At 39.7% G+C, this 10,458-nt stretch overlaps 1 long non-coding RNA gene across 1 annotated transcript in view; it reads right to left on the bottom strand.

Moving 5' to 3' along the window:
- LOC109969840 (uncharacterized) overlaps nucleotides 1-1,895 on the bottom strand; it is a 10,471-nt gene extending 8,576 nt beyond the window's left edge. Inside the window, exon 1 of the long non-coding RNA XR_002276318.1 lies at nucleotides 1,797-1,895. This is a non-coding gene — a long non-coding RNA (uncharacterized LOC109969840). The remainder of the gene's footprint in view (nucleotides 1-1,796) is intronic.
- Between the last annotated feature and the right edge of the window lie 8,563 nt (nucleotides 1,896-10,458).

The following is a 10,458-nucleotide window of genomic DNA, read 5'->3' as shown; positions in this document are numbered from 1 at the left end:
TTGGGCTTCTCTCACCAGTGACAGTGAACAATGCAGTGGTGGTGGGGGTCCAGTCTTCCAGAAGGGGGCCAGCAGTCCGTCCCTGGTAACAATCCTCTGCATAGTAGACAAATTGTGGAGCCAGGAACCTTCCTTTTACTTTATAACACACTCTCTTTGTCATCAGTTTACTTTTCAGCTTGTGTCACCTCCAGCTGTGATTCTTGATGAATTGGTCTGAAATTCTGCCTTTTTCCTCAAAACTTCAGTCCCCTCTCCCCCACCTTCCCATTTTGCCGCACTCTTCCTTCTCACACTGAAACCGGGTTAGGATGAAGAAACGCAGAAGAATGACGGGGGAGGGATTGACGGGAAGCCACAGTCGAAAAATGAAACAAAATGTTCTGGACTGCAGGTTGAAGCAAATGGCAGGAAATGAGCTTGGGCTCAGGCTGAAAATGCCCCTCAAGTTTACAAACTGCCCTTAAATGAAATTATATATATAAAAAAAATCCTTGAAAATAAAAAGAACATGTTAAATTACACATCAACAGTTTCAAAACTGTCAGATTTTAGGGGAAGCTTGTTAAGTTTTAGAAAAACTTTTTTTTTTATTAAACTGGCCCATGAATGCTTAAGGATGCCTAAGTGGAAGAAGTACTCAGATTGTTTACTTAAGCAAAAATAGCAATACCACAGTTTACTCTGTTACAAGTAAATGTCTTGTCTTCAAGATTGTCGCGGCCGCTGCCTCTCCTCTGCTCTCTCTATCATGTGGGCTCTGCACCTCAGCTGTGTTGCATTCCAGTAATTAGCAACTGGTTTGTCGATGCACACAGCTGGGGTGCATCCCGATGATTACCTTCGCCTCCTTATATAAACCTCTGGCAGACGCTCCGTCTTTGCCGGAACATTAACATAGTACCGCGGACTGTACATGTTGGTAGAATGCGACGCTGGCAGACACTGTGCGTTTTGGCTTGACTCTACCTACGAGCTACGCTAATTCCCACTACACTACATATTGTAATGACCCCTGGCGTGGAGGAGAGAGACTAGCTACACTGGTACAGCTAAACTAGCTAGCAGGGCGCTAGCACCTATGCTGATCTTGGTTAGCGATTATTCCAGGCCCCATACACCGCACGACTCTGGATATCGCCTAGGCGTGTCCTTTTACAATGACCACAATTCAACACTGCTTTCTCTGTCATTTATTTAGAACCACTGAACAATGGCACTTCCCCCAGGGTCAGTCTCACACATACAAGCCAAACGGACAGTCCAAAACACAGCACAGCAATTAACTTAGTAAAACATTGTCAGATAACACACCAGCATAAGTCAGCAACACTAACACATAACAACAATGGGGTAACACATAAGAACACTTTAACTATAATTTTATAACTGCTCTCTCTATTTACTGAACTCCCATGATGCACCTCTGCATCATGCAGCTGCCACCAGACCCCCCCCAATGACTGACGTGGATCGTCACAATATGATGAAATGTTAATAAATTGCATCACGTAATTTACATGTATCAGCAGCACATAGTCATCAAAATAGAAATTTCTTATAAATATATTTTACCTAACTGACAAGGATCACTCAGTTGCTTGGTGTCACTCAAATGCAGTTACACCGCAGGTTTTTGACCAGCGAATGTGTGCAATTTGTTCATTATTAAAACGACGACATCACATGTGCTGATGGTCACAAAACTCAAATGCATTATATGAACCTTTATAGACATACTAGTGTTTATTTCATAAAGACAACGTTGCACTTATTCAAACAACAAGATATTTTACCGTTACAAGACGAAGACGTTCATCTGTTTCTGGTTTCTGACTGCTGTGCTGAAAAACGTTGACTCGCTGCGCTCAGGGGGCGGAGTTGTGAAGTTTGACTGACAGCTTGAGCGGTTCTAAAAGATGCACTTTTTAATGCCTTTAATTGGCTAAATATTTGTTACCAATAGCATTGATTTATTAAAGAAAAAAAAAACGTCCCCAAAAAAGGGCACTTCGGAGTGTAATTACAAAAGGGCATGTGCTCTGCACAGGTTGAGCCCTACCTGTGCACGTGCCTGTATGCATGTACAGCATACACATACTTTGGTGTCAGCCAGCAATGGTATGCCTGCTGTGCAGACACAAATGTACATTTTCATTCATAAAATGTAAATGTGTGTATGTTTCTTATACCACATTCATCAGTATGGTTTCATCCACATCGCTGTGTGAATTCCATTCACTTCTAAATGGTAAGTTATGCATCAATTTTGAATTACATACAATATTATGCAACAGTGAATATAAATTCTGGACCAAAGTACATTGAAAATGTTTCCAAAGTGTGCTGCAACAAAAGAAGTGATAATACATAATGTGTAAAGAAAACATAAATTAGTAGGAGGAGGTCACAGCAGAGGTGAATATTGTTTAATTTATGAAGAAATGCATTCAGGAAGGTTAAAACAAACAAACAAAAAACACTAGTTTGATTTTAAAGTCCAGGTAGAGTAAAAATAAATGTGTTCTGAGTTTGTCACACCACAGGAAAATGCATTATTAACCAGCCAGCCAAATCTCAACGATTAAAAATATTGCCAATTAAATAAAATTAGCATTCAAAATCATGAAAAATAAGCAGTATTCTCTGCTCCTAAACACTGCAGCCGTGTCAAGTAAGAACACTGAAACCACACCCAATCGCAGAAATTGATCGTTTATTCTCATCATGGATGTATTAAGGGAGAACATGGCATTCAGCTGGTGTGTAGGTCCTGTGAGCTTTCAAGGAGCACCCTGTCTCCTGTTGCCTGATAAGGTAGGTCTAGATTCCACAGTAAACGCCCATTAAAAAGCTATTCCTTCAGGTCATTGTTTAACTACTCTTCTTGTAATATTAAATGTAGGGACAATTTTAATGATGACTAGACATTGTTTGTGGTGTCTTGCATATAGTTTGGTAAAGCTATGACATAATTGATTGTGAACTAATTATGGTTTGTGGTTGTAGGAGGGGCTTCCTGCATAATAGCCAGGAGCAGAAGCTCTTCAGGACAGTAGACTGGGGCAAGAGTACAATACAGGAGCAGTCCTGCAGTCCTGTACTAGTGCCCAACAGCCATGGGCCTAGCTTAGGTGTTTTTTCCTTTGTTAATGACTGAGTTACTTTATGTTCTTTTGAAAAGTTTTTATAAGGTTGTCTTCTTTTGTTAAGTTGTGCATACAGTATAGTTTTCCATATCCACATCAAGGTCAGCTGTTTTTTAATGAAACTAGACATAAATCCTGCGCCCGGTTAAGATAACTCCTGCTTTCATGTGTGTTTCCTCCATTGCTGGTCAAACCTTACACATGTAAACACACTGTGTAAAAACATTCACAGCAGTACACAATAAGTACTCATCGTAGTCAAAAGCAAATATACAATACATACACTTTGTGAAGATATTCACTTGCATGAACACACCCTTTCAGATGATGTCGCAGTATTTACCATAGACATTTAGCACACAATACATCAAAATAAATAGAAGCTGTAGGGAGGAGAAAGTAGAGAGAAACAAGCAGGAGAATCAGCATAATAGATGCAGTAGACTTGTAAAGGCATATAGCTTCTCCTTCTTAATGCACTTGAAATCCAATATACTCTGACCCCCCATCTCTGTCTCTACCTCAGGTTCTTTACCACTTTTCTCCTCCTGTAACCTCCTTATCACATTTTAAATGTATCCTTTCCTGTCCTTCCCTTCCACATTACTTCCTTAATCCACAAATCTCTTCCTTTTTCTCCTGTCCATCTCTCAGCCCTACCCTGACTCTTCCTTCCTTGTTCTGTCCTCCCATGAACTCATTCTCTTCCTCCCTACCTCCATCTTTCCATCCTTTGCACATGCAATGACCTAAGAATTATGGCCCAATACAAAATTGATGCTGAATAATGTGTATGATGGTCACATCTCAGGTTGTCTTCTCTGTGCTGCTCCCCCAAAACAGAAGCTTATAAACATACACAAACACATGGGCATACACGTGCACACACACACGGTCTCCTGTGGTCAACACAGAGCACTTTAGCTATCACTGTTGATTAGCCCGAGACCTGCAATGCACCTTTAAGTTCGCCAGGCCTTTTTAAGCCACAAGTCAGATGCACAGTCACACACACATCCATGAGCCCACATGAGCAAGCTTAAAATACACACAAAGTTGTGTGTAGTATTTTGTGCATAAGATACCAGCTTAGCTGTAGACATTTAATAAAATAGAACCATAGGTTGCATATAGACTTCTTTATACACCCTGGCATTTACTCATTTATGCACATCTGATGGAACAAATAATGTACACTCCTATTTCAATCAGTCCAGCTGTCTGCACATAGGGTGCACTACTTGTGTTCTGCTCACACTGTACACCTGTAAATGTGACCTGAAGCATATTTTTATGCTTCAGGTTTATTTTACCGCATTTTACGCACATAACCGCAGTGATTGTGTGTTGGGTTTTGAGTGTTTCCAAAATGCAGGTGACCTACAACTTAATACTGTGCCTGAACACCGCCTGTGTATACACAAACTGAGCACTAAAGCTGCTGTTCACTCGATGCCTCCTGTGTTGACAGTGTTAGACAAGTTTTATCCACAAAACACAATATGATTTGAAAGGGCATAAATAACAGCCACACACTTGTACATTCTATACTTCTACACTTCTGATGATATTAATATAAAATTTGATATATTTTTAAATACCCTCTATTGATGAAAGTGGCAAAAGCACGAAAAAGACAGATAATGCAAAAGACCATGGAGCCTACATTGCCAAGACTGAGGTTCAGTTTGCAGTACAGCAGACTGATTTAAACAGAACTTTTGGCAGCAAGGTGCAGTAGTTAGCATCGTTGCCTCACTGCAAGAAGGTTCTGCGCTTGAACCTCTCAGCTGACTGAATCCTTTGTGTGCATGGTCTCACAGTGCCTGTCTGGGTTTCCTCTGGTACTTTGTTCCTCTACATGATAAGCAAATGGATAGATGTGGAGCATAATTTGTTTTCCATGGGCTACCAAAGAAAGCTGAAGAATTAAATGTATATCTTAAATTATAGCTAGTATTTGTAGAAATACAGTTGCTAGGCATGTACACAAGATTCACACTAAGGCATCCTCTGTTAGCCAACTGTCCTCCCCGAGGAACTGAAAGGACAGCAGTTGGACAAACACTTTTCACTAATATCACATATTTATTGGCATGGAATGGTGCACAGTGGTAGCCAGTGATGGGTTCTGCACACGGCTTCCAGTGACCTCAAGTGTGGCGCCATGGAAGAGTACAATACAGTTTGCAAGTTGATTCTGATTGTTGCACCTGAGAACAAAAGTCAAAACAATATGCCTTTAACACTCAACAGCAATGTTCTGTGACCTAGTGATTTATGGCTAATCTGTTGTTAAGCAACATTTCTTTTCCTCAAAAACAGCACATGCAGTTGACAAGAAAATCTAGTAGGGCAGAAAGTTGACAAACTGACTTATTAAAATTCTAGACTGCATGGCTCTGTGCTTGATATTATGCATTCGTCAGCCATTGAGGCAGCTGAGCCCAATAATTAAGAATGTGTCCACAATATTTTGTAGTTTTCACATAGGCTCACTGAGGAGTATACAGAAAGGATTCTCCAATTGATCTTTTTCACAGGTGTGATCCACTGTGAATCCAAAAGGCTCATAGTAAAAACTGCATCTTCATTGTTAGAGGTATAGTTCATGTTAACTCTTGACCTTAGCAAAGCAACAACTGATTAATTTCACCATAAAGTCCATGTAATAGCTGCCCTAAAAGCCTTAGATTATATGACATGATTGTCATCAGCTGATGGAGTTTTTTTTCCAGTTGTCATGGAATTGTAGATATTTAAAGAAGTTGATTTTGTTCATTAACAATATCACAATATAACAACAATATCATTTTATATGATTAAAAGCCGGAGAACAGCCACTTAAAGATGTTTTATGACTTCTACAGATGTCAAAAATCCTCCTTGAATATACGAAACATTGATAGTGGCCAATGTTTAGATAAAATGAAGCCACCACTGTGTTTGTACATATGTTATCGGTTCATCTTTCTCATTTCTACATCTGGAACAGAAATCTTGATTGTCTCTCTGTTACTGTTCAGAAGAATTGACCTTTTGTATACACCTGCATTTGTGCTCCAATAAATTCTACTAGTTGTGGTCCTTTTTAGGAAATACTTCACTGTACACAGGTGGTGCAGCTGTTAAGTAGGTTTTCAGAAGAATACAATCATTAAACTGCCTGATGGTGTCCTGGGTTTGTCTTGCAGAATCCTAGCTGATCCTATTCATGTTTGCATGAATGTAATTTGAACATGTATAGGTATTGTGCTTGAGTTTGTTGCCTGTGGAAAGTGTTGGGGTGGATCAAAGGGGCCTTGAAATGTATTTTGGCTGGCCATGACAGATCAGTGGGCGATAGTCTACAAAGCCGCCCCTGAGGAACCCAATGTGTGACTCCACATATAGACTGAATGCAACCCCTTAATCCAGTATGTCACCACACACCCAGGCCCTTTACCTCCTGATGGAGAGATGACTTAAAGAGAAAGGGCCTCTCACTGCCCTCGCTCCCTGAAAGCAAAGTGAAGTGGAGACATAACCTTATAGGAAGCACCAGGTGAGATCAGATGGTGAGACAACAGGTCAGAGAAAGTGCAAGAGGAAGTAAGAAAAAGGAGGGAGAGAGAGTTTAAGAGAGGGAGAGAAGTGGGACAGAGAAGAGGCAGTGAGAGCAAACAGTGAGTGTAGACTGTAGTGTGGAGCATGGGGACTGAGAAGGATTAAGTGGTCATGCAGGGCTTCTGTGTGTGTGTCTAGTTAAGCAATAGAGATGCTACAATAAAGGTTATTTTGATGTCACCAAACACAGTTCATGCGCTCTGGAGGAGCTGAATATGAACACACAAACACTGGTATTGTATTTATATTCACTTACTCACAGGAATCTTCCATTAGTTATAAAAGCCCCAAACTCTTCACTTTCAGACTTTAAAGTGCACTACTACTCACCAATAGGAAATTCTTATCAAACAAAATCCAAAGTGCCAGTGACAGCCAAACTAGGTCTAACTAAAAGACTATCTTTAAATTTGACTAAATCAGTTTGCATGTATAAACTACATTATGTGTTCTAAGAGGGTGCAGATTTTTAAAAACATGGCTGACACTGCAGCCAGTCCAGTAAATGGCTGTGATACAGATGTATGTTTTTTTGCTTAGGTATAGAGGTTTGTTTAATAGAGCACCACAATGGGGTGTATAATGTACTGCCTGGTTTATATGGGGTGCAGTGGTTGGTCCTGTCACCTCACAGCAAGGTTCGAGCCCTGGCCAACTGGGGGCCTTTCTGTGCACAGTTTTCATGTTCTCCCTGTGTCTGCGTGGGTTCTCTCTGGGTAGTCTGGCTTCATCCCAGTGTCCAAAGACATGCTGCTTTGGTTGACTGGCACCTCTAGGGCTGTATAGATAATGGATGGATGGTTTACATGGTGGCTCAGGCAATATTTTGTATGGGATAGCATGGTGCTAGTATGCTGGCTAATTAGCAGTGTGGCCTAGTAGAAGTCTCTGGCAGTTTGCTGGTTAGCTTAGCACGCAGCATTCTAGTTAATTTAGCTAGATGGGAGTTGATAGGTTTTTAGGATAAAGAAACTGATGGTGGCTGTTTGGCTGTTGCTTGGTGGGTTGGGCAGCAAGCTGCTGGAAGTAACACTGTGCTGTGTTGCTTGACATGGACTTGGCTGGTTGTTGTCAGTTAGCATGCTGGTGATAGTGGAGTAAATTCAACTTTGTTATGAATGACTGTGTTGAGTTTGCTGGTGCTGGAAAAGTGGGGGCTGGTTCTAGGATGCATTAAAACACACACACACACACACTGCTGAGCTTTCTCTATGTCGCAAGGCATGGAAAATACATTTAAAGGGGAAATAAACTTACCGGTGTAAAGACCAACATTATACAAGCATTTGTAAATTCAAACTATCCAAGATGCTCAAGAATTTAAGATTAAGATGAGTGTGTACAATATCCAAAATTTAATCAACATCACATTTAGTAGTGTTAGAAAACTGAGCTACATTTTAGGCTATGTTCGCATTACATGCCAAGGTAGCCCAAATCCAATCTGCCCCTGATTCAATTTTTATTTATTTATTTATTTTTTATGAAAGTGTGAAGAAACCAAATCAGTTTTTTTCAAATCAGATTGGCTTTAACAAAATAACTGGAACTAAGCATTAAAACCTGTAATAAGAACATAAATTTAATGAAGTTGAACTTGAATTAATGTATCAATTTAAACAAATTGGTTCACTCACATTTTTAAATTCTACACTGTGTGCCCACAAGCATACACAGAGTGTATGCACTGGCAATATAGCAGTAAATGCACTATAAATAAATAAATTCATTAAAAAAACACAATAATTCTAAATCCGCACATCAAAGTATGATTTTTACAACAAAAGCTTTCACTGATCTTAGGATTTCAGTTTTTAAGATTAAATGTAGTTTTTTAAAGCACCTGTCATCTAATTCTTGTTTTGTTCTGTTGATCTGCACATTTACTGTATGTTTTATTCATGTAATAAAAGTGAACTGAAACATTTTCAGGGCATATTCAAGCTTATATTACAACTTCAAACAACTATTCATTCAAACAAATTCCAATGTTTCTGTGATCAGAAAGTGGAGCCAACAGACTGATTTGTCAGGAACGCAGTCACGGTCAAACTTGAACATAAACCTCTGAATAGAACCATTGTCTTTATTCTCTATCAAGACAACACATTCATGCTAGTTGATACAAAGAATGGGAAGATTGTGACATAAACAGAACTTGTGCAAATTATCTTTTCAGTAACAACATTTCTTCTCTTAGTGCTGCAAGGCCATGGCAAGAGCTGGTGTCATTCATTCTTGCATGACAGTATAAACAGCGGCTCTGACTTCCATATAATAGCAATTAAGGCATACAGTACGGTATATACGAGAGATACATTTGTGCATCAAATAATTTTCAGTGTCCTATTTTTATGAAAGCAAGAGTGCAGTCTAGTGGTGCGGACTGGAGGATGTGTGTGTGGGCACTGTAATCTATACATTTGATAACACTGAAGTGTCAGTGGTCTACAGGGATCTTTCAATGGGTTACCATGGTTACTCTCTACACACACAGTCACTTATGCACACAAACACTTTAGACAAGAATGATATACAGTAGGTACTGTATATGTATGTGTGTGACACAGACATTGGTTTTTATTCCTTGTGGGGAATTTACATGAACTTACAGTACATTAATTCACTAGAGACTTACCTTAACTACTAACCACTACTTGCCTTTATTTTACATGGTGGGCATTTGGCACAAGGAAGGTGAAGTCCCAACAACGTGAGTGTCTAAGAGAACTGCATATTTTTTTAGAGGATGCACCATAGGAAAGATGGTAGCGCATGTTATCACAGTGGCTCAGTGTTTCTTCAGTCTGTGTTTTGTTTGGTTGTTTGTGTATGTGTTGTTTTTCGTACTGTGTACATTTTGTTGGGCGAACAACACCTACAGTCGGCATGATCTCCTGACAATAGGAGTTTGCTATGAGCAGAGAGTTACAGCTGAGTCTCTCCTCTTGCACAGGATACCGGTGGACATAGCAAGGAGCCCCAGCTCTCCGTGGATTACCATTCCTTTTTTTTTGTTGTTGTTTTTTGTTTTTTAAATTGAAACAAAGTAACACATTAAGAAAACAAGTCCAGACATGGGAGACAAGACAACAAATACATGACATTACAAAATGATGTAGAGTGTTTAACAAGATCGTGGTGTGTGAGGCTGTAAAATGTGTGTATTTCCAACTTATGCCGTCTATGAAGGGCAAGAAAGGGAGAAGGAGAGAAAGAAAAAAAATCACAACAATGGTAAAAGTACTACCAATAAAAGCAGCTTGTTACATTTTTAGAGGTTGGGGGGGATGTGCATGGCCTCAGCCCCAGGTGTTTGGTTCAAGTTGAAATGTGTTAAAAATGGGTTCCATGTGTCATAAAAAGCAGATAAACTATTCTTGTGTGATGTATTCTATCAGAAAGTTGGTCCGGTGGTTTATGTGTAGTGATTTTTTTTATTTCCAGTTTTGAAAGATTGCTTTCTTGGCAATAGCTAGAGAAATGAGGAGTGGGTTTTTGTATTTAATTGGTAGGTGGTCAATGTCTGTAATATTACCAAGCAAGCAAAGTGATGGAGAAGGAGGGATTCTACAACCCAAGATGGTGGAGAGTTTCTCTGTCACTGCTATCCAGAGGGAATAATCTGGTTGGCAGGTCCAAGTAGCATGAAAATAATTGTCGGTGCAACCTAGAGTGCATTGTGCGCAGATGTATATGTCAG

Source organism: Monopterus albus, unplaced genomic scaffold (assembly GCF_001952655.1).
Source record: "Monopterus albus unplaced genomic scaffold, M_albus_1.0 scaffold183.1, whole genome shotgun sequence".
NCBI classification, from domain to species: domain Eukaryota; kingdom Metazoa; phylum Chordata; class Actinopteri; order Synbranchiformes; family Synbranchidae; genus Monopterus; species Monopterus albus.
The sequence above is the reverse complement of the archived record's forward strand: the minus strand, read 5'-3'. Positions and strand labels throughout refer to the sequence as shown.